At 40.7% G+C, this 24,340-nt stretch overlaps 1 long non-coding RNA gene across 1 annotated transcript in view; it reads right to left on the bottom strand.

Annotated features, from left to right (window-relative positions):
* The window catches only part of LOC119855813, a 165,124-nt gene that overhangs the window by 116,793 nt on the left and 23,991 nt on the right, over nucleotides 1–24,340 (bottom strand). The window contains exon 2 of the long non-coding RNA XR_005293041.1: nucleotides 13,514–13,565. This is a non-coding gene — a long non-coding RNA (uncharacterized LOC119855813). The remainder of the gene's footprint in view (nucleotides 1–13,513; nucleotides 13,566–24,340) is intronic.

Here is a 24,340-nt window from a genome sequence, read left to right as displayed (position 1 = left end):
TATACATCTTCCTACTGTATTTTCCACTCCATTCATCTGATGAAGTGGGCTGTAGTCCACGAAAGCTCAAATAAATTTGTTAGTCTCTAAGGTGCCACAAGTACTCCTCGTTCTTCCTTAGTATGCAATTATTCTCATTAACTATGCACAGCAACAGAATGAAATTGCAAAAAATGTTGCTGCACTAGTCATAACTATATATTAAAGTCTTACACAACAGGAAAAAAATCTGTAAAATTAAGCATCTCCCTTAGGATTTTATCCTGCACCACTAAAGTCACTGTGACTTGTACCACTGACTTAATAGGTGCAGGATCAGGCCCCTTACAGTTAAGATTATTCCATCACTCTGTTAGAACCAGTTAGCTGACAAGGAAACACAGTGGCACCCAGTGGCCAAATGTTTTTTTTCTTAAATGCTCTCTTGACATTTTCTTTCCCTTGCTTTGTGATCAAATTTCCATATATAGTTATGTTAAAGGTTGCAACATTAATATAATAAAACCCAATTTTAAAGGAAAAACAGTAAAATTAAGTGTTCTTTGTAAAAAAAAAATCCCTGCTTGTAAAGTACTTTTGGTCTCTACTTGATTAATAGGCAGCTTTTTTTCAGCGGCTATTAGGGAGATTGCCAGCTCTAATGCAATGTTGAAAGTTAATTAAAATGAGAATATTGAAAGTACAGGTAGTGTTTTTTTCTTTTAGCGAAATAAGCTGGCAAGTGGGGAGCCTGCTTCTATGCCAGTTGCCATTTCCATTCATTCAGCTTTGTAAACTTGGCAAATTTACAGACAGCAATTAAAAAAATACATACAACTCTGCACTTCTCGCTTGGGCCAAAGTTCTCACTGACATGGATTTGAGCTCCAAGTAATTATTCAACCAAACTATATTAATTTGGTAACACATGAGAAATGTCTCACATCGTCCTTTCTTACATCTGGAAAATAGATACGTATATCTTTCTGCATCAGGCGGCATGCAATGTTCTGGGAATATCTACTCCGGAGTCCTGAGCAAGGCACCAGTCCTGCAGTGAGAATGAGATCCAGGCAGCAGATCCCTTCCATCTGCAGAATCAGGGACAAGGATTTAGGAACAACCAGGAGAGGCTTCCTCATGAGAATCCTTCAGAGGTTTCATACTGAATCCAATCAATGCTGGGACTGGACAGGACTTTGGATCTTTGCTGCATAGAACTCGTGTGGTGCAGAGCTACTTATTAAAGTTTGTAGGCCCAAACTCTACAAGCATTTGTGCATGTGAGTAGCCACATTGAACTCAATGGCATTATTCAGGTATGTAAAGTTACTTACCTGCATAGCACAGGAGGCGGGGGAAGAGGGGGATGTCACAGTTATGTATCTTACTCTAGAGTCTCAGTGCTTTGATTTAAAGAGCTCTGGGATGTTTTTAAATAGGGAGCCATACCTCAATTTACCAGAGTAACTCCTCTTGATTTCCAAATAATTCTGTTTTCAAAGAGGACATTTTTTAAAAAGTGCCGGAATTGCACTACTTACTCAAGCAACATTTGCCCTGGAATCAAAAAAGTAAACATCACGTTTGGTAAAAAAAGTAAACACCAGGATGCATGAGGAACAAGATAGGATTGAAGGAATGCCTCAGTCTTAGGGAGTTGCCTAGCTTTGCGTAGCACCATATGTTACCCTGTCACTGCTTAGGCCATAATCTGATGTTTATGATGTTCTGCAAATTATTTGTAAATATACAAATTAGTTAGCAATATTTTGCATAAAATGTCACACGGAGCTACACAAAACTTGGTAGCTATGCTTGAGTAATCCTACAGCAGGGATGTAATTCCCTATATATTCTATACAGGGGCAGATAAGGGTTTGTGGGGCCCTGAGCCAGAGCAAGTGCTCCCACACACACTCTTGCCGGGGAAATGGGGTCAGGGCCCGGGGACTTATCCCACCCCGCATTCCTGCCAGGGAGTAACACCAGGGCATGCCTGCCTGCCTGGTGCTCCAGCTGTGGAGGGCTTGCAAACCCCCATGCCCCGACCCTGCTCCCTGGCAGGAGCACCAGGTGGCTGGAGCGGGTCAGAGTGCAGAGGTGTCCATTTTTCGAGGATCCCCCAATGGGCCAGGGCTCCTGGGCTAATCCACCATTGATTCCATATGATGGCTAAAAAAACAAAAACAAAAAACAAATCAGGGAGAATTATTCTCCATTAAACTCTGTACAACTTTTCAGGAAAATCAACACAATTTAAATGCAATACATATGTGCCTCAAGTATTACCCCACTGCCATAGTGGTCACATGGTGCCAGCCTGCACTCCCATTCTAAAAGGTCTTTCAAAGAGCCCTTTAAACAACCCTCCCCCACATCATAGCTACAGAGCCACATGGAGTTAAAGGAGGACTCTGGGTGGCGCTAGGAACGGCAAACTGACAAGCAGCTCAGCAGCAGCACGAGGTGGCTACTATCCTTGCCTCTACTAGCTTCTGTGTTTCCATTCCCTGCAACAAAGTGAGCACTGGATTATAGCTGGCCAAATGGGGAACCCATTTCAGAGAGAAGGGAGTGGAAGAGAAACAAAAGAGCAAGTGAGTGTGAAAGAAAGGAAGAGATAGGGCGAGAGCTAAGAAAAGGGAGTACACTAAAGCAGTGGTTCTCAAAGCCCATCCGCCGCTTGTTCAGGGAAAGCCCCTGGCGGGCCAGACCGGTTTGTTTACCTGCCATGTCTGCAGGTTCGGCCGATCGCGGCTCCCACTGGCCGCAGTTCGCTGCTCCAGGCCAATGGGGGCTGCAGGAAGTGGCGCGGGCCAAGGGACATGCTGGCCGCCCTTCCTGCAGCCCCCCATTGGTCTAGAGCAACGAACCGCGGCCAGTGGGAGCCACGATCGGCTGAACCTGTGGACGCAACAGGTAAACAAACCGGTCCAGCCCGGGCTTTCCCTGAACAAGTGACAGACCAGTGGTTTGAGAACCACTGCACTAAAGGATCGTGGGGGAGAAAGGAAGGGATGAGCAGAGGAGTGAGGAAAAAGTGTAAAACAGTGAGAGCACTATTAAAAATGAAAGAACAGAAAACAAAGAAAACAGGGAGACCAAATAAACAGTCTCAGAGCAGGGGAAGTTAAAGAAAGGAGAAAATGACCTGTAGGCAGAAGGGACAGTAGAGTGTGGGACTGGGAGGAATACTCAAGGTATTAGTGTCAGTGACCAGAGCAGAGGCAATCAGGCACGGGGGTCAAAGAAGTAGTCATTAACAATGTCAGAGCCAAGGCCCAAAGCTGAAGCTAAGAGGTCAGGAGTCACAGCTGGGTTACCTAGAGTGAGGCAAGATAGGAGTAGGTGCAATCACAGCCATGCACAAATGCTTTGAGTAGCTATTGAACTGCTACTGGGCTTAAGAGCCAGTCTGCTGATCCTTCCAACCAATCAGGCAGCATCATAGAGGCCAGGTGCACTTCTTAGATTACTTGGAGACTGGCTTTGCTGCAGGCCCTGGTCTGATCAAAATCAGCCCCTCACAATGGAAATCTCACATGCATCAGACACCCACTCACTCAGTCAAAGATGATTATTTTTGACTTCATATACCCCATCCTGAAACAAAACATCTGTGAGGAGACATAGGGCCAGATTCTCAGCTGATGGAGATTGACATAATTCAGCTGAAATCAATAGAGTTTCACCAATTTACATCAGCAGAGAATCTGACCCACAGATATGAAAGCAAACTAAGAATCCTTCCACATTCAATGTAAGTGAGCATTTTACTTTTTGTGCCAGTACGCTGGCTTTTTCTTCAGTTTGTCAGGTATTGTTCTAAAGCCTCAAGCTCTTTGCTATATGACATTAGTCCAGTATCCCAGGTTTCTATCTTAAATGATAATAGCATACTGATTTTTGAAAGCCTCAAAACTCTTGATAAAATTAAACTATATACAAGGTATCATTATACATTCCCAACTACTGAAATGCAGGTGCTTCTGGACTAAATGGAGTAAAATTATTTATAACAGTTTAGGGACAGGAGAAAAAAAGTGTGCGGGGGGAAGAATGTAGTTCCCAACTAAACCAACATAGTGGGTGAGGTAGGTGAAGTGTAATCACCCATACTGAAATAAGGGCATGTCTACACTTGCCACTTAAAGCGGGAAAAAGTCCCTTTTTTACGCAAAAACTGTGGGAGCATCTACACTTGCCAAAACAATGAGGAGTCCTTGTGGCACCTTAGAGACTAACAAATTTATTAGGGCATAAGCTTTCGTGGGCTAGAACCCACTTAATCAGATGCATGGAATAGAAAATACAGTAGCAGGCATAAATACACAGCACATGAAAAGATGGGAGTTGCCTTACCAAGTTGGGGGGGAGAGGAGTCAGTGCTAACGAGACAATTCAATTAACACTAGGATACCAAGGGAGGAAAAGTCACTTTTGTAGCCAATGACTTTTTGCGGTGAAACTCAGAAGTTTCATCACAAAAAGAAAACCACCTCCATGAGAGGTGTACAGCTGTTACCGGTGATGTGCAAGTGAAGACACATTCTTCCTGTTTACACAGTTTTTAGCCTCCTCAGGATATCCCACAATGCCTAGGTGCTGCTCTGCTGCCAGATAAACAGATATCCACCCCTCCCCCTGTAAAGCCCCGGGAACTTTGAAACTCCCCTTCCTGTTTTCTTTGCAAATGCTCACTTATCTGTCAGGTGACAATGCCTGCTCTACAGAGCAAACGATTCCCTGCTTGGAGCAATGCTGACTTATCAGTGTTTGGGGAGAGAAGGCTGTGTAGGGACCCAGGATGCCTTGCAATCAGGCTCACCCCGCCTTCCCACAAGACCTATTGTCAATATGGAGAGAGCTGCACTGTGGGATAGCTGCCCTCAGTGCACTGCTCTCATCTGTGATGGAAGTGCTGCAAATGTAAACACTCTCTGACGCCTGTGGAAGTAAGTGAGTACACAAACCAGTGCTTTCCTTTCACTAAAAAAAGAAAAGGAGTACTTGTGGCACCTTAAAGACTAACAAATTTATTTGAGCATAAGCTTTCGTGAGCTACAGCTCATTTCATCGGATGCGTTTGGTGGAAAATACAGTGGGGAGATTTATATACGCACACAGAGAACATGAACCAATGGGTTTTATCATACACACTGTAAGGAGAGTGATCACTTAAGATAAGCTATTACCAGCAGGAAGGAGGGGGGGAAAGGAGGAAAACTTTTTGTGGTGATAATCAAGGTGGGCCATTTCTTTCACTGGTTCACTATCACCAGTTAAACTGACAGCACAAAAACTCCGCAAGTGTAGACATAGCCTAAGACTCTGGGAAAACAGTTCCTCCATTTGCAAAAAGTGCTGTGAGATCTTTAACACCTAGAATTAGTTGGAACCTTAGTTTTAATGCCCCTTCCCGTTTTGCTGGAGAATTAAATCAAATCAGTGCTGAGTCAAAGGAAAGAATTCTACCTACTAAATCACTGCAACACATCCTGGAGCACTCTCATCCAAAACCTGACCAGGTTCAATTCTACTTAGCTTGTGAGAACTTATGAGGTCAAAGCCTAAGATGACGGACTATAAAGTACACAGTTCAAAATAAAGTTTCTGAAATATTTCAATGCATTAAAACCCACAAAGAATTAGCTGATCAGATATGGGAAGATATTGACACTGAGCATAGTATACTGCCAACACCCTGAAAAAAATTATTCAGGAACTATCCCTTATGCCTGACTCATGTAAGAGGACAACGTATGAGCAAGCATGGATGTCATATGTGGAGAGGGTTTTTGAATAAGTTGCGGTATTAATATTGTTTTATGATCTGAGAAACCTATGTGATCATGTTTTGCTCTTCTATTAGAAGTTTATTGTGTAATCTTTGCTTTTCTTAAATCTCTAGTCGAAATACAAAGGTTGCATGAAAAAGTATGACTCAGGAAATTAGGATAGACATTTGGATTGAGATTTTCATAACTTGATAGAGGATTTAGACACAAAATACGAAGATACATTGAAAGGTTGAGATTTTCAAAGCTAAGTTTTAAGAGTCGATAAATGGCCTCAAATTCTTTAAAAAGAAGCTATATGAAAACTGTTGAAATGCAAACTCTGATGAACAAACCTTAATGGACTCAATTCAGTCCCAGTGTGATAGTGGACCCAAATTAAATCCAAGATCTAGACACCTGCAAAGGTTGAAAAGTTTATATCAGGACCTGAATTTTGCAGATCTACCCATTTATAAACAAACTATATTTGACATTACAACCAATATTTATTTACTTTTTTTGAAAAACATATGGCACGGCTATCTGTCTGAGCTTTTCAGAGACAATGCTTTTACTAGGAATTTCTCAGTTGTCATTGTGCACAGTAGCTGCTGGAACTTCATGGCAGCAGCGAGAACAGAAGCAGGAAGTCAGATCCTCCTCCTCCAAAGCACTTAATCTAGAATCAGAGAATGTCAGGGTTGGAAGGGACTTCGGGAGAGCATCTAGTCCAACCACCTGCTCAAAGCAGGACCAATCCCCAACTAAAGCATCCCAGCCAGGGCTTTGTCAAGCCTGACCTTAAAAACCTCAAAGGAAGGAGATTCCACCACTTCCCTAGGTAACCCATTCCAGTGCTTCACCATCCTCCTAGTGAAAAGTTTTTCCTAATATCCAACCTAAACCTCTGCCACTGCAACTTGAGACCATTACTCCTTGTTCTGTCATCTGCTACCACTGAGAACAGTCTAGATCCATCCTCTTTGGAACCCCCTTTCAGGTAGTTGAAAGCAGCTATCAAATCCCCCCCTCGTTCTTCTCTTCTGCAGACTAAATAATCCCAGTTCCCTCAGCCTCTCCTCATAAGTCATGTGCTCCAGTTTCTAATAATTTTTGTTGCCCTTCGCTGGACTCTTTCCAATTTTTCCACATCCTTCTTGTAGTGTGGGGCTCAAAACTGGACAGTACTCCAGATGAGACCTCACCAATGCCGAATTGAGGGGAATGATCACGTCCTTTGATCTGCTGGCAATGCTCCTACTTATACAGCCCAAAATGCTATTAGCCTTCTTGGCAACAAGGCACACTGTTAACTCATATCCAGCTTCTCGTCCACTGTAACCCCTTGGTCCTTTTCTGCAGAACTGCTGTCTAGCCATTTGGTCCCGGGCCTGTAGCAGTGCATGGGATTCTTCCGTCCTAAGTGCAGGACTCTGCACTTGTCCTTGTTGAACTTCATCAGATTTCTTTTGGCCCAATCCTCTAATTTGTCTAGGTCCCTCTGTATCCTATCCCTACTGTGACGGGTTGGATTGCAGAAACCCCCTTGGGAACTGCCACCTGATGTGCCTAGACTACCTCTGAGCCTGCTTGTCTGGCTCAAACCAGGCAAGGCACTGAATTCCCAAGCTTGCAGGCAAAACAGACTTGCTTGAGAAAATATCATTAGTGGCATTTTATAAATATTTCATGACTTTCTGGGATTATTTGTCTGTAAAACCTTATGTTATTTTGGTAAATAAAACATAACCCTTGGGTTATTTGGCCAGGCTCTCTAGATATTTGTATCTGGTTGTTGTAAAAGGATTTTTATTTTATTTTCCTGTTCATGTTTATTCATTCTGTAGTATTAATATGGACTTTGGTATGAAGAACAGTTACATATTATACTGAAGAGTATTTACTATTCCACAGTCTAATTTGACCTACTGAACTAATTATCATTTTGCTTCCTGCTTTTGAGGAGGAGGCTATTTAGGATTCTTAGTTTTAACCTTCATGGAGCTATCCACATTTGACTCTATCTGAAATACATGGAGGTTGGGGGTTTTCTGCACCTGACAGAAGAGGCATTGAGGGTTAGACTGTATCTGTTATGTAGATGAAACTCTGAAATGAATATATACATGTCTCCCCCGCCCTTCCCCATTACCAATTACCTGTCTTTGAATGCCAGATACATACACTTCAAGCAACAAAACCAATAGTGTTGATGCTGGCCTATCCAGTACATTTAATGTCTCAAAAGCAGCCAGACAATTCTCAATTTTGTATTTTTAAAAGGAGAGAGAGGCTTCAGCTGTAGAGTTTGGAATCAGATCTGATCTTCTAAATTCATGGGTGTTTGAACCTGAGGTTACAGAAATCAGGACCAGTCACAGTATTCTTCCCTAAAGTGGGATATTTAGATTTTTGATTTGGGGTTAGAAATCTCTCTATTAAAAGTATGAATCAGAAGTAGCACTCTTAGTGTTCCAGGTAGAGAGAGAGAGAGAGAGAGCGAGCAAGAGGAGCTCACCTGAAGTGTTGTTTTATGTACCCTATTCTCATACATATATTATATACATATTTACATGCATTTCTAATATGGCCATCACCATGGAATCTAGATGCCATTTACATAAATTAATATTAAATTTACTCCAGAGTAGTATTTACATGAATAATCTCATTGAGCTTAAATGGCTGACTTGTCTGAATGAGAGCTGCTAAACAGATCCCAGAACTACTGAGTGGCCTGGATTATATAGAAGGTCAGACTAGATGATCATATGGGTCCCTTTTGGGCCTAGAATTTATGAAAAATAAATAATTACAGAATCTAGCCCAATAGGAAGGTGAAAGTGTAGGATGGAAGGAAAGAGAGAATAGAAGGGAAGAATGGAAAAACAAGAGGCAGCAACTTTTAAGTTAGATATTTTGATATATTCATTTTCCCATATTTTGTTTTATTTCTCTGACAGAAGAGGTATGAGCTGAAAGGAGGAGGACTCTACATTAGGCTTTGTACTAGGGATAGATGTTTACTCCCTTCTTTCCCCATCCTCCAGGAAGTCCCTGACCCATGACTTGATGAGGGAATAAACATACAAAACTTCATTTTTCATTTTTTCTATTTTTGGGAAAAATTAGAATCCCAGCATTTATTTTGCATTCTCAGTATTCTTGTGCATCAATTTTTGGTCACCTAAAAACATCCATTTCTCAGGTGCCCAAATGTAGGATATACATACAATATTCACATTTTAGGTCTTTTAATGAATTCATTTTACTCTAGGAATAGAATAGATCTATTTTGCCATGCTTAAGCTAACAAAGTAGATTTTACTGCCCATGAAGAAAGTTGAGCAGCACACACAGTTTTATAATACAGACAAAAAGGGAAAATTTTCACACATTAACAACAACTTGAAAGGTTAAAGGTGACCAAAAGCACAATAAAAGCAGAGAGTTTCTATTATTCTTTCTGTGCCAGAACTAAGATTTTTTTCACATTCAGTATTTGCACTTAAAATCCTGGTGCCCAGGAGCTAAAAGTGAACTGTGCCACATATTCTCCAGTATGTAGTTAAAACAAGATGCCACCTTAATGACTTGCTACATTCCATTGTGCCTAGGTAATGGAAGTGAGGATGATATTTCATCCATAGGTATGAATGTCTTGCTTTTATAGTCTTCTGTCAAATCATTAGTGCATGGAGCCTACCGTACTCCAACCCCTCTGACTGCACAGAATGGTGTAGAGCAAAACCTCAGGAAATGCTGTGGTAGAGTTCCTGGAAAGAGATGCTGTCACCGTACATAATTATTTTCCCTTCAACAGGAAGTTTGCATGCCAAAGAGCCATACAGGAAAATTGGGCCTAGCCAAGGAATGTAGGGGAAGAAGTCAGGGAACAACCATTCTGTGGAATGTTACTCCCATTGAGGATTAAAATCCCCATAAAAAAAAAGGATTTGGGTTTCTTAAAGCATCATTAGCTACCCACCTCTCACATAGGAGTCACACAGGGCAACCTCTAACTTGGCTACACAGCTACTTCTTTTCAAAGGCAGTAGGGATAAACTGAGGGGTGGCTCAAAAGAAGGTTAGAACCAGGGTTTCTCAGGTATCCCTGTTCTCTGCTCCCTTTTCCTGTCTGATCTACTATTTCCATCTGCATCCCCACTATTCCTGAGAAGAGAATACAGCCTCAAAAGATCAAAACACCACAGAGGTTTTTAAACTAACTTATTTCCTTCAGCATATTATGTGGAAGAAGACAGGGGCTGGAATGAGTAGAATAATTAAGATCAGATTCTAAGCAATGAAAGGAACTAAATTATATGCATCATAAACTAAGTAATTGTGTTTGTGTTTACACTATCTGAACAATTGACTCATCTTTTAAAAGAGAGACACCATGCAGAAAATTAAGGGCCAGATTCTCAGATGATATGGATTAACATAACTCTCTTCAAATCAATAGAACTGTCAGTTTATACCAGCTGAGAGTCTTGCACTAAAAGTTCAGTAATAATAATTACTGTTTCTCTAAAAGTCAGAGTTCCCACAACCTCCAAAGGCCTGGTTATCATAGCTGTCCAATCTGACCTTTTCCCCATGAGAACAATTCATTTGCACAGACCATTTACAAGGCAGAATGTTACTTTATTTCAAACAAGAATATGTGGAATATATGCAGCATCTCTCCAAAGGAGAGCGCATTAATTTGTGAAACGTGAAAGAGGAGAAGATGCTGTAGGAGACACAGCTGGATACTAATATTCTCCAATGTTTCAGTTTACACATCTGGGGGTATCAAGACAAGAGACTTTTCAGAGGGTCCCAATGAGGGACACTAAACCAGGTTTCCATGAATTTTATCTCCTTCATAACAGCTGACTTAGGACAGCCCACTGGATCTGATTTGCCACTCACATTGTTGTAAATCAAGAGTTAGTCTACTGAAGACAATGGAGTTAAAGTAGTTTTACACAGTTATAAGTGAGAGGACCTATCTTCAGAAACTGAGCACCATTGCCACTGTTTGTCTGCACAGAGCGAGCATCTTCACTTACTTTCATTCCTTAGAGAAAGTAACCACTAGGCCTGAAGAACAGCAAATACCAGTTCATCCTTTCCAAATAATTCCCTTTGCTTACATGGCAGACTCCCTTTCTTTTTAAACCATCTGTCAAAATTTGTAAAAAGTATATTTAAACAGATCTTTGGCTAACATATGCAACATAGTGGTCAAAATTCCTCCCCACTGTAGTCTTATTGGATTAATAATTTCTCAAATATTAAATTTCAAGCCAAGGTGCCAGCAATGGCCACTTTTAATTTGGTATCTGACCTCCCTAGGTCCAGCCTATAAAATTAAAAGTGTCCAACATACCTGCAATAACCAAAATTACAATGAGCAAATTTCAGATCAAGACCTCTTCTTTGAAGAATATGACTAGCTCTCTCACATTTGATACAAATTTGCAAAACCTGAAGTAATTCCTGTAGTCTCTGCCTAACACTGCAGAACTATTATTGGAACAAGCAGAGTGGGACAAATTCCTCCCTGGTGTAACTCCACTGCTTCAGGCTTTGGAAGATTATACCCAATAAAGGTGAGAGGTAGACAAATTTTAGGAGACCATTGAAACTTCAAAGAAGTGGACTTTGCCTGAATTTTACAGTAGATTGGCTAGTGGAGGAATATTGGATAATTTTTTTCTAAACTGTATAAACTGAACCTTGAGAGGTCATTACCAAATTAAAGGTGGCAACTGAAGACACATTGGGTTGAAATTTAATATCTGAATATTCACAAACTGTTTGCTATTAAATGTTAACACACCTGTCTTGTATATGCAGTATTTTCAAAAGTTCAAATAAACTACCTCTACTACTTTTAGGCAAGTATTTGAAAGAATATGTTGTAGGGAACATTCAACAGAAGAGAAACGGATCTAGGCAAGCACCTGGTAATCTGCCTTCCCCAGAACTCCCTGCGTTTGAACCAACATGTCCTTAAAGAGTCAGTGTTTAAGTTAGCACAAGTAATTAGAGAGCCACCCACCTCTTGCACCAAATTGGAGCAGGGTGGCATTCTCCCCCCCACACACACACACATATACATCTAAAAGGAATTAAATTCCTTAGAGATATCCTCCCATGAACATTTTCTGTACTCTCCTTACACCTGATTCCATTGGAGCAAAGGGAGGAAACTGCACATGACTTTCAGAGCAGTGCACAGGTGTGATGATGTTGTACGTGAGCAAAAAGTATTAATGCTTCAGCAACCCCTTCAATCCGCACTGGCAGATGGAGATAAGAAATGGAAAATTACAAATATGTGAATTTTAGAGAGCTATCAGTAATTTTACCCAGGAGAAAAATTAAGAATGTGATTTACAAACTGACACTACAGACGCTCCCCAGGTTATACAAGATCCAACTTACGCAAATTCACACTTACAGAAAAAGTTCCATAAGCCAGAAATAGGATTTTCAAGTTGCAGAAATTTTTGCATAACGTATGGGTATACATTTCCAACTTACGCAAAATTTGAGTTATGCAAGGCTTTCCAGAACGGAACAATTGCATAGGTCGGGGGACGTCTGTATCCTTAAAAGTGCTGCTTCAACTACTGCAAAAGATTTCGGGTTATGTTTAGAACTAGAGGCACATACTGAATGTGACTGAGGAGGTACAGACACTCCTTTTCATATATTGAAATTACATAGGTAGAGGACCAGTGAGCTGGATGGATGGATGGAAGTAGGGACCTAAAATTGAACTAGAGAGCATCTAAAGCTGAGCATCCAGTGAGTAAGACTCTGGAAATCTAGTCCCAGTTGCAGAGGATAAAAGACCTCACCTCCCATTTGGGCACCAAAGGAAGTGGCCAGATTTTCAAAAGAGCTCAGGCCACAGGAATCTGAGCTCTTTTGAAAACTTTGCTCTCATCACAATGTGAAACGTAAAAGAGGATTTGGATCACAAGCCAAACTCCAGTAAGCTAATTGGAATTCTGGATAAAGACTGTAAACGTGATGATTAAATTGGTGTCATTTTTATTTGTGCTTGGACTATTTGGCTGCCAGAGACAATGGAAAGGACAAAGCATTGATTGGCGCATTAAGCTTTCCGCCAACCTGGCCCTGAAATGTAACCACTGGCCAGGTGTCCCAAAGTTAAGGTTAAAAAAAATTAATGCAGTTTGTAAATAAGTAAGGCAGCAGAAATTACTGTAGAGAGCTGTCAAAGTGCCTTTCCTCAGCTACAGAATCACAAATAAACTTGAACAATAGTGTCTTTGATGTTTTGCTAAAGCCTGAAGAGAGACTGAGAAATGTGAACCAAGAAACTCACCCAGTCTCAACCAACTAATAATTAAAATCACACTTGTTTACCTCTCTACATTGGTTAACTTTGTGTTTCTTGCTCCCTACCCCCCCACACACACATATTTTCTTCTAACAGCAGCTTGTTACAAAAGTCAGCATTTTAATTTATATAGGCTTGATTCTGTTCCCATTGAGTTTGATGGGAGCAGAATCCAGCCCTAATTTTGGACTTGTCGTTTATATATAAAATCCTGCTATCTTTATTCAGTCAAGATTTGCCTAAATTAGGACTGCAAGATTTGGCTTCCTGTTTATGTACTGTATTTGACAATGCTCAAGGGTTAAATTGAAATGATCAAGGAAGAATTCTATTTATACTCAGAACACAAAGACACCAGGAAAGTGTAAACTTCATTCCTTACCCTGGTTTTGCTCCTCTCTGGACTTCCCAGCTAACAATAACCAGCAGCAGAGCTGAAATAAAGTAAGAATTTACTTTTTTCAAATATGGTTCCAAATAAGATAAAATATGACCATAGTCATAATATACATGAATTAGTTCCATAAACAAGAAATGGAACTTCCTCCCAAAGTCAGTTTATGGACTTTTAGAAGGAAAAGAAAGAATGATGGAATGCAAGTTGTACATATAGTTGACAAAGCTCCGTGGAATAGCTTTCCAGAAAGCTTGAGACAAGTGCATAATGAAAGTTACATTTCTATTGTGTTGCTGTCAGTCACTTTCACCCAGCAAAGGTATGCAAACAACTCTAGAAACTCAGTAAAATGAACAAACAAAAATGCCTTTACCTTATTTAAAAAAAAAAAGTAGAAAAGAATAATTTTTTTTTAAAAAAGCCTGTCCAGCACCCAGTTCCAACTGCTCAGCTTTTCAGAGTGGTTCACAGATAGTTGGATCTCATTTCAAGTATAAATCTGGAAGCAGCCTTTGCAGAGAGCTGAAGAAAAGTTTCTACCTCCTCTGGTCAGAGTTTACTGAAGGGCTCAGTACCTAGATTATAATGGCACGGTGTCCCGAGTGAAAGGTAAATCTGTGTTTAACAGGTTTTTCTACTGGGGCAGTATCATAAAAGATTTTGTCCAAAGGAAGGATAAGTGTACCCAAAAAGTTAGGATTATGGATAAAGAAAGAACTAACAGTTATGGCTCATCCTAAAGGTATTTTTGTTTTGTTTTCCACTAAAGGTTCACCCAAATGTTTTTTTTAAATATTTGTATTGTGTATAACCTGTTTCAAGTTATTTTCTCTTCTATGTAAATACATTATTTCTTGATTGCTCCAACTCTAACAGCTGGGAATAGTTCTCTGGACTGTGAAATGGCTGCAGTAACAGAAGGGGGAGAGCCTAACCTGACTGCCTTCCAAGCACACTACTAGGTATTCAGAGAGGGATCAAAGAGATGCCTTTTGTCCATGGAGATTTTAAAACTCCTAAAATAAGGGTCACTTGGGTGATAGCAAAATCATCTAATCAAAAGGTCCGACAGCTGATTGTTAGGAGAATGAAGGCTTCACTTATCTTCACATCCAACTTTCCTAATATTGTGTTCTGAAATGAAGAGGGAGGTTATAAGTGACTGAAGAAAGGCTCATGAAGTCACAGTTGCTTGGCACTCCAAAAGATGTTCACGTACTGCACATATAACTAACTCTGAGGAGAGCTATAGTCTCTCTTATAATTCTAAGTAAGGGAACACTGTCCACAGTGATTTGAAGGTGACTGGATAAGACTGAAAGGTCTTGATCTCAGTCACAGCAATTCAGTACACACAGATGACAATGTACTGTGGGATTTATATAAAACATGATTTTCTGTAATCCCTGAAGCAAAATAAAAAAAGAGTAGAAGGAATTAATCAAAAATGTTGAAAGTTTGCTTTTTACTTATGGGCTTAAAATGATGCTTTTCCACAATTCCATGGGTAATTTACTTCTGTTCCCTGATTCTGCATTGTACTATTAACAAATGGAGGAAAGGCTTGTCTTTTGCCAAGTGATATCTGTTTACAAAGTCCATACTTTTTTTCCTTTTATAACAGGTGTTTTATCTTTTTTCCTAAAAACAAGCAAAAAGCCCACTAGCAATAAGCAACCCTTAAATAAGAGATACCTTTGTTGCACAGAAGGCAGTTAAACAATGAGACAAAATAGATAGATCTCAACTTCCAATTTCCAAGGAGTTATTTTATATATTTACTTTAATGTAAGAAATTTTATATATTTACTTTAATGTTTAACTTGATTATATTGCCCTTTTAATATCCAGAATTGTTCAGCTATAACAAGTATCACCTGAACTTAATCCAAAACCCTTTGGCATTACAGGGAGACTTTCTGCTGTGTTTGGTGAGTTTTGGGTCCGGACCACCTCAACTTGATGAACATTGTCAGCTTTTTTGGGGGCGTGGGGGAAAGAAATGTTTCAGGCTATGAAATATCTAATAGATTGTTCCACTATCACAATTGTGCAGAAGAGGGAAAGTTTATTTGTTTTGTTTTCATTATTTTTAAATGTATGTGAAACAGCTGGGTACTTTGAAATATAATTTCATAAGTGCCCAGATGGTATTTATTCCCGATGGAGCGTTCATGCATTTTTTTGTTTAATAGAACCCCATTGTGTGAAAAAGGGCACATTGTCTGGAATGCTTACAGTTTTACATAACATAGGATGTGTGAGGCTGCCCTTCCCACCTCTCAAGTCTTCTGTACCTGGGAACAACAAAGAGACCCTCTATTGCAGCTTAATGATATTTTTTCTGGTCAGTCATTGTACACAATAGATTGTTACAATGTACAATAGCTTGTTACAATGCTGCATTCAGGGGAACATGCTCCAACTGAGGGGAGGAGATGCTATTGTCATTTCATTGTGACCTTTTAATCTCACCTCCTCGTGCTCCCAGACTCATGCTTGTTTCCATGGTTCTGATCTGATGTTACAGCTGGATCCTGTCCCCATTGTAATCACCAGGCTCATAGGTGGTTTCACATTGCAATGAAAAAAAAAAAAATAGGCACCTGGCTTCTCCCATGTGAACACATCAGATTCTCTCTTAATTTGGTCTGTTTTAGAATCTTATGGGAGTTTCTTATCTCCTAGCAATCATTTGAGGCTAAACAGGCCTGAACAAGATTCTAGCAGCAATAAGGTCTATTCTTACATTATGCAGCCAATGCAGGGGTCATTCTGAATTGATATTCACTGCTACAGCATTCTGCCACTTCTGATAGACTCGTTTTCTTCAGAATTTAAGTTTCCAGTAATAACAATTAAGTTTCTAGCCCTTGTGGTTGCACCAGTACTCTTTGAATGTGAACTTATGCCGTGTTTTAGAGCTATTCTTTCTCTCTGCAGACAATAGCTCTAAGAAACTTGTGAGCTGCAATGTAATTACTAGGCTACAGGGTTAACAGTCTACATGTCAACATTGTTTACTCTGTTACTGCTGATCAGACTAGTGGAAACATCTCTAATTATCTGGAAATCATGTACAGACTTGTGTGTTGTGGTTGCTGATTGAGATTACCTCCCTAGTGAGCCCTCTGGTGGGAAGGTTCCAGCTCAGGAAGTAGCTTTCAACTTGCCAAAGGTCTCAGCCCCTCTCAGTTATCCTGCCCTTTGAAACATGTGACAGTGATTAGAACTGGGGAGGGGAAACAAAATTTGTTCCATGGGAAGGTCCAATATTTCAACATTTATTTTCATCCCATAAGCACTGCAGCAGCTGAGCTACAGGGAGAGTGTGCTGTATCATGGAAGACCTAGTACAACAGGGAAGCAAGGCCTAGAGAGAAGACTGGGGGCATGAGGGACCAGAACTACAACTCCCATGAAGGACTGCAGCCACTCAGGCAGACACAGATTGTCAAGATATTTTGTTTTGATTTTGCCAGTGGAAAATTCTGCTAAAATTAATCTTCTCCCATGGAAAATTCTGATTTGAATAAAATCCCATTTTCTGACAGTAAACATAATTAATTAGAAGTGTTTAGACCAGCTTTAACAACGACCCAGATGAATACAAAGCATCACAGTACACATAGCAACAGAGGAAGAAACTAGAGAAGAATGCTCAGCTTCACTGCTGTATCTTTTCTTCCAGGAGCACATGCAGCCTATATGCAATTAACCATTTCATTGCCACATTTTCAGTTGGTTACTTAGACATAATCATGTGAGTTTCAACATCTTGACATTTCTTGCTGCCATCTGAAACAACAATACGGCATAATATGGGCTTTTCCAACTATTTCACGTTCAAAAATAAAAGCATAGCAGCCCTGGAACTGGACCGAGTCTTTGGAGATTACCCTATACCCACTGCTGGTCATAAACTTCCAAGCCACAGAGCAAGAGTTTTCTATGCTAAGCCTCAAATTCATGTATCATATCTAGATTGCAGCTAAGGACTAGATTGTGAGATAATGATCCGCTTGCAAGGGGACGGACTGACATTGTTGCACTGTCTCCAAGGCATCCCAGAAGGGAGATTGTAACTCTGCTCCCCTGCTGCTCCAGGAAGAGAATAAATTGCACCAGATTTCTAACTGGCACAATATACTCTGCCTGACGCTCTGGTGCAGCTATGCGTCTGGGCATACTTAATAGTAGAGGCAAGGCTCCACCATCCCATCATGTTCCAGCCTCCTAACTGCAACTCTGAAGAGCCTTGCATAATGACAGGTTTCAGAGTAGCAGCCGTGTTAATCTGTATTCGCAAAAAGAAAAGGAGTACTTGTGGCACCTTAGAGACTAACAAATTTATTAGAGCATAAGCTTTCGTGAGCTACAGCTCACTTCATCGGATGCATTTGGTGGGAAAAAAAGCCAAAGTTTTTTTTTCCCACCAAATGCATCCGATGAAGTGAGCTGTAGCTCACGAAAGCTTATGCTCTAATAAATTTGTTAGTTTCTAAGTTGCCACAAGTACTCCTCTTCTTTTTTCTGAAGAGCCTGCTTCTCTTCATGCTGTGGGAAGCTGTGCCAGGGAATGCAGGGATTGTGGCAGGGCAGCAACCTCCCAAGCACCCCCTTGTAGCCAGAGGGAACGCTACAAGCATCCTGCCCCTTTGTTTACCCTCTTCAGGGATCCTTAAATAAACTCCACCAGTTCAGAGTCCTTAAGACATTCCACTTCTGGGCCTAATTTATTTGTATAGAAACACTCAGTCCTGGGGGGCCTTTTCCTCCCTTGCCCCCCCCAAAGAGAACCTTCTCCCCCAGGCTACTCCCAAGCCTTCCTACCTGCAGTCCTTTTCCCTTAGTGTCTGACACACAGTTCTAGAGCTTCTCCCTTTTTCCAGGAGCTAAGCCAAGCCTTCCAGCTTCATTCTGGTTCTTCACTACATTTGGCAGGCTACCTCCAGCCCTACATGGCTGGCATCATTTGGTTCCTGAAGTCTCAGGCTCTCCTGCAAATTTCTGCTTTCTGGAATACAACAGGAGCCTTCTAACTCTCTACAGCTTCATTCTGCCATAGCTTCCTCTAGTTTCTTTTTTATGGCAAAGCAGACTTGATTTAATAGTCCATAGCTATAGTCCAACTATAATTCTTCAATAGTTAGCAATTTATATTCTCTTGCTCTGCCATGTCTCTTCCAGGTAACGTAACAACATCTTTTTAATAATGCCCCATTTCCCTGATGTTTTTACTAAACAATAACTTATTACTTTAAGACATTTTAATTCCTCAAAAAGTTTTCCCTTTTTTTTAATCAAAGCCCTTACATACCTATAAGAAGTGATCAATTGTTTCTTCCACTTTACAGAGAGCACATTGTCCATCTTTGTCTATTTATTCAAAAACAGTTTTTTGTTTAAACCACAATGGCCAGTTAGTACTCTAAACAAAACACTAATTAATCCTATCCAGGCCCTGAAGTAAGTTGTTATCCAAAACTCTAGGGCACACACAAAAAAGTCTTCCTTTTTCATTAATCCAATTTTTTATCATTCCTCTTTTACAATTTTTATACTTGGCTTTTGAATTCCTGTTTAGTCAAGGGCAATTCTATGTCAATCCTTCCATTCCTTACAGCATTTTTAGCTGCTTTGTCTGCCATTTTGTTTCCTGTTATCCCAATATATCCTTCTTTAGCTTTGTTTTTCTGCTGATATCATCTTCTACTTTTCCCACCCCTTTGCATCCATTCTTTCACCAGTAGATACTCTTCTTCAGTTTCCAAAGTGACTTCATTTGGGTTCAGAAAATCTTTCGTCTCCCTCAAAAACCCCATTCATTTCCCCACCCTCTACTGTCCATGCTAGCCTAGCCCCTCTAGTTGTTTCCTGTTCCCCTTTGGCTCTTTATAGAGACCAGTTACCCCCTATCAGGCCCCCATCAGCCCACCTGTTCCTCATTAACAGCCTTGGCCAGTTCCCTCTTAGGGTATGTCTACACAGCAACTAGACGCCCGTGGCTGGTCTGTGCTAGCCCATTCATGCTCGCATAGCTTAGACTGTGGGGCTGTTTCACTGCTGTGTAGACTTCCGGGCTCAGGCTGGAGCCTGGGCTCTAGGACCCCACAGGTCCACGAGGGATGCTATTGCAATGGAGCATAGTGCACCTGTATATAAAAATGTTTAAGAAAGAGATTATCTAATATTGGAAACTCTGGGTTAAGGTTTCAAAGCACGTAAGTGACTTAGAAGCCTAGGTCTCATTTTCAAATGAGACATGCTGTTATAAGCCATAACATTTCCCCTCAGCAGCAGGAAAGTTGGCAACTAGTACCACTACCACCACCACCATCACCACCATTCCCCCCCGTGGGAGGCTTTGTGCTGCCAGGATTCCTTTGCAAAAACAGACCCTGTGTGAATTTGACCCAATATTTAAAACAAAAACTGGCTCCATGGACAGCTGTTTTTTTCCTCACTCCCAAAATACTATGTGGGGGGGAGAAGCAGCTCTCTAATGGGGAATGCCAGGAGCAGGCTATTTCATTGATCAGCAGAACAGTAGCACTTCCAGTTCCCACTTTATGTCTTTCCAGAGATTACTCCTGGAAAATTAGAGCCAGAGGCTGGTACCTTCATTAAGCAACTGACACAAGTTATATGACAAAGAAATATTGAAAAGGCCAATCTGTGCCAGCTTGCATTGCAAGTATGAAGTACAGACTCAAAGGTCCTATATGGAAAGGCTATACAAGGCTGGCTGTGCATTTGTCTAGCCTACTGTCTTTCAGACCAGATAATGCCTGATACATTAAGGCAAATATAAAGTAAAAAAACTTGCTTCATTGTGGGAAGCTGTAGGAGCTCAAGTACATCCTTCTGTCCTGGGCACATGTGATGGTTCATGGGGTAGCAAAGATTTGTTAACCACTTCCTCCAGTTAGGAGGAGTCTTTCTTGTGGTAGCTGGTTGTTATCTCCCTGGCACCACCAGCCTTTCAGACACTCAAGCACTCTTCTCTGGGCTACATCAGCCCTAACTTTATCTTGCAGGTTAACAATAGGTGCACCCCAATCCCTGAGTTCCTTTGATTCATTCCCCTGTGACATCCAGCTCCTAACACTGACTACTCACAGAAATCCCAGATACTCTGCACTCAAATGTGCAGTGTACCCGTTTACCAGTTTTACTTTAAACTAAACTACCACTCCTGTAAATCTCACAGTACTTCTAAGCATTTATGATAAAACTAAAGTAGGTTTATTGAATAAAGATTTAACTAGAATCAAGAGAAAATGGTGGAAACAACTGGCTACAATACAAACTAAAACGCCAACCTGGGTCTACACTTATCAATAGCTACTTATCTAATAAAGCAGATTTCCCCCCAAAAGTTCAGTCTTTTGGGAAGCTGGCTGGTTTCAGATGACCCAGGATCCAAGCAATCACGAATGCCTTCTGCTCCTTAAGGGGTTTCCTCACTGAATGGATGCAGAGTATCTTTCCCCCCTTCGGTTTCCTGAAAACAGCCTTTACAAAAAGAGCAAGGTTCACTCTGTATGTGAATAGAAATTAAAGTTTCTTTTTCACCTTTAAGTGCTTCCAGCTGTTTGTCATTGCCTCTGATGGTTTCCCATTCAAAGTCTTAGTACTGCACAAAACTAAACAGTTGAGCGTGGTATTGCATCACCAGCCAGACAGGGTGGAGGGACAACTCCCCCTTGCCTTAATTAATTACGAAGACATTTTGGTGACTAATCTTTATTATTACTCTACCAAAAAGCATACTTTCTATATAAATACATCATTTCTTAAATATTATCCATACATGCATACATACAATCAATAATTATTAATCTAGACAAGTTAGAGCTTTCTGTACCGTATGACTATCTGGATGACTTTCTGGATGACTATCCCGCAAGACAAGTTTGGCGTAATGCATTTGTCAGGTCTGAGGTGAGAGTTGTTTGCAAAGAACATGAGATCTCTTGCCAAGAGGTCTTCATGTCACCTTTACAGTTTGTGGGACTATGAAAGCTGCAGACACCTGCTGTAATTTGACTATACCCTGAACAATAAAGCCTTTCATTTCCCTGGCTATCCATTCTCTGCTGGTTCCTATGGTACAGAAGCCACTCTCCCATTAAGAATAGACCATCCTTTGCAATTGCTGTGCATCTAATTTAGGGAGACTCACCTGCAGGGAACAGTGCTAATGAAAAAACAAAACAAGACAACAAGCTTGTGAACCACTTATTTTCACTTAGCTGCAAATACTTACATTAAAACAGGAAGCGGAAACAGAAAAAACGTAAGAGAAAAAAACATACTCAGCATACTCAGACATACTCAGCAGCCTTCCTGCAGATGTCTGTACTATCCAAACAGGCAGACATTGCAATAGTATTAAAAAAAAGATTTTGTAGTTGTCTATTGAGGATTTATGCTGTTGATACATCAGTACTGATCCAAACCAACACTTATATATAGGAAACACACTTGGGACTGACCTGCTTTAATCAGTCAGTAAGTCAGTTTTTATATACTTATCAAAGTAATAAATATGAACTAAAAAGTCAAGGGGAAAATATCTGTCCAGTCTCATTACAGTGGGTTGGATTCAGACCAACACTTCTAGCCAGAAAAAATTAACATACTAAAGCATGGTCTGAGGTCAAAACAAAGAGGCCTTAGAATGGAGGTGGGAAAGGGAAGGATGTTTATTTGGAAATAAGATGTGAAAGAGGTACAGGAAGTGCAAGAAACCAAAACTATTTATTCAAGACAGCAAGTACAGTCCTGGATGGATTTGGAAAACATACCATGATAGACTAACAAACCCACCTCAGAAAGTACATCTGTGTATCCGCCTCTGTGGAGAGAATAACCTGTTGGGTAGAGTTCAGTGTAACCTGAAATATGTAACAGGTAGACAAGAGAGGATGACACAAGCTGTCTGATTCCATAGGAGAATGACACCAACCTTGACACCAGAGGCTGGGTCTGTGGCACACTCCCCTGCTAGAAGGTCGGAGAAGGAGAGGGGAAGCTGAGGAAAGGAAATGCTCTAGAAGTGTAATATTTTCTTTATCACTCTCACTGCACAGATTATATCTATGGAGATTAGTTTTTATGCACTTTAAGACTAGAAAGCTCATTCAAGCTCTCTCTTGTTTTTACCTTCTCACTATTTTTCATAAATCTTGTTTTACTTCAACTTGTGGACTACTATTTGTTTCATGTCTTGTCTACAGCGGGATTTGAGTCACTAGTGTAGCTATACCAGTGATAATCCTGTATAGACACAGTTTACTTCAACCCAGAGCCAGTAAAACAGACTGGAAACTTCACACAGGCCAGCCTGGAACAGTTAAACAATGGTTAGTCTCTAAGGGCTGGTTTACATGCAGGAGTTGCATCAGTTGAATTTAAATTGATTTACTTAGAAACTGAATTAAGTTTAAATCAATACAAGCCAAGTTTAAATTGACTGGAGCGTCCACAGAGAGGTTTGCATTAGTTTAACTGAACTGTTTTAAAGAAATACCTTTAGTTTAACTGGTGCAAATGTGTGGGCAAATCAAGGCCAAACAAAGGTCTGGAATCTTCTGTTTGTTTGAAATCGTTGGTCCAAAGGGGCATGGACTAAGGAGTTTCCATGAAGTATCAGTTTCAGGACTGGGGGCCTCATCATGATGTATGAGAAATACACTGTGACCACAGATGAGAACAGAGTAAGGGGGACTAAAGCGATAATACCCAATATTTGCATCCTTAGAATACTAAAAGAAAAGGAGCTTCTGGCCTCTATTCTCTGGAAGCTATAGTCTTAAGTAGCCTAAAAGCAAAGAAAGAAACCAAGACCCTGATTCTGCTCTCAAACTAAGCTGACATTGTTATAACTCTATTGACTTCAGCTGAATTACCCCTAATTTGTATTGGTGCAAGTGAGATCAGAATTAGGCTTTTACTAGTGCAAACCACCTACAGCCAGGATCCAAAAGACCAAACTGGAGTATATGGAACTACTTCTTCCCAGCCATTGAAACAGCAAAGTCTACAAAACAGGAATAAAAGAGAAACAATGTGTCATAGATGTTAATGTACTCCCGTACAGTGCTCAGATATCACAATGATAAGCATGAGGTACGAGAACCTATATAGAATAAAATAGAAAGGGACAAAAGTCTCTTCCATGCATACAGCCTTTTCTAGGGGATGATATTTCACCTGTAGTACATTCAGCTGTACTGCTGCAGTTATAGTCATAGCTACAGGTAGCCAGTGACCTAGCTCTTAGAGCATGGAGCTTGCCTTTGTTTTCAGTGAACAATTCACATTGCTCACATCATCCCATTTTCTGAGCACTTTGGACAACATTTGCTTTCAGACTTTTTAAAATTTGTAATTATACCAGTTAAATGAAATTGAGTGTGCAATCCTGCTTTCAAAGATGCAAACAAACAATCTAGTTTCTGTAGCATCAGGTTTGAAGTTCTTCCTGGCTCTGTTACCAGATGTGTCTGTTACTCTGGGGTACGCTCATTTATTAGGGTTACTCTTCTGGGGGGGGTGAGGTCTGTAATTCTATCAATATACTGCTTGTGTCACTTGTATTCTCGTACAGAGCTCTACTTCTCCCTTCTGCAAGTCCCCTCCCAGTGGAGCTATTCTGCGCACGCAAGTCTGAGTGGACCGGGTCAATCAGCACTCTCAAGCTGACCCCTTATATGTCCCTGGGCTCAATAGGCTGGGCCAAGCAGCATTTCCAAGATGCTACCCTTATATGCCACAGGTACTGCACTGGAATAGAGTAAGCCT

The sequence above is a fragment of the Dermochelys coriacea genome, chromosome 5, assembly GCF_009764565.3.
Source record: "Dermochelys coriacea isolate rDerCor1 chromosome 5, rDerCor1.pri.v4, whole genome shotgun sequence".
NCBI lineage: Eukaryota > Metazoa > Chordata > Testudines > Dermochelyidae > Dermochelys > Dermochelys coriacea.
Note: the sequence above shows the minus strand (reverse complement) of the source record. Positions and strands in the feature narration are given on the sequence as shown.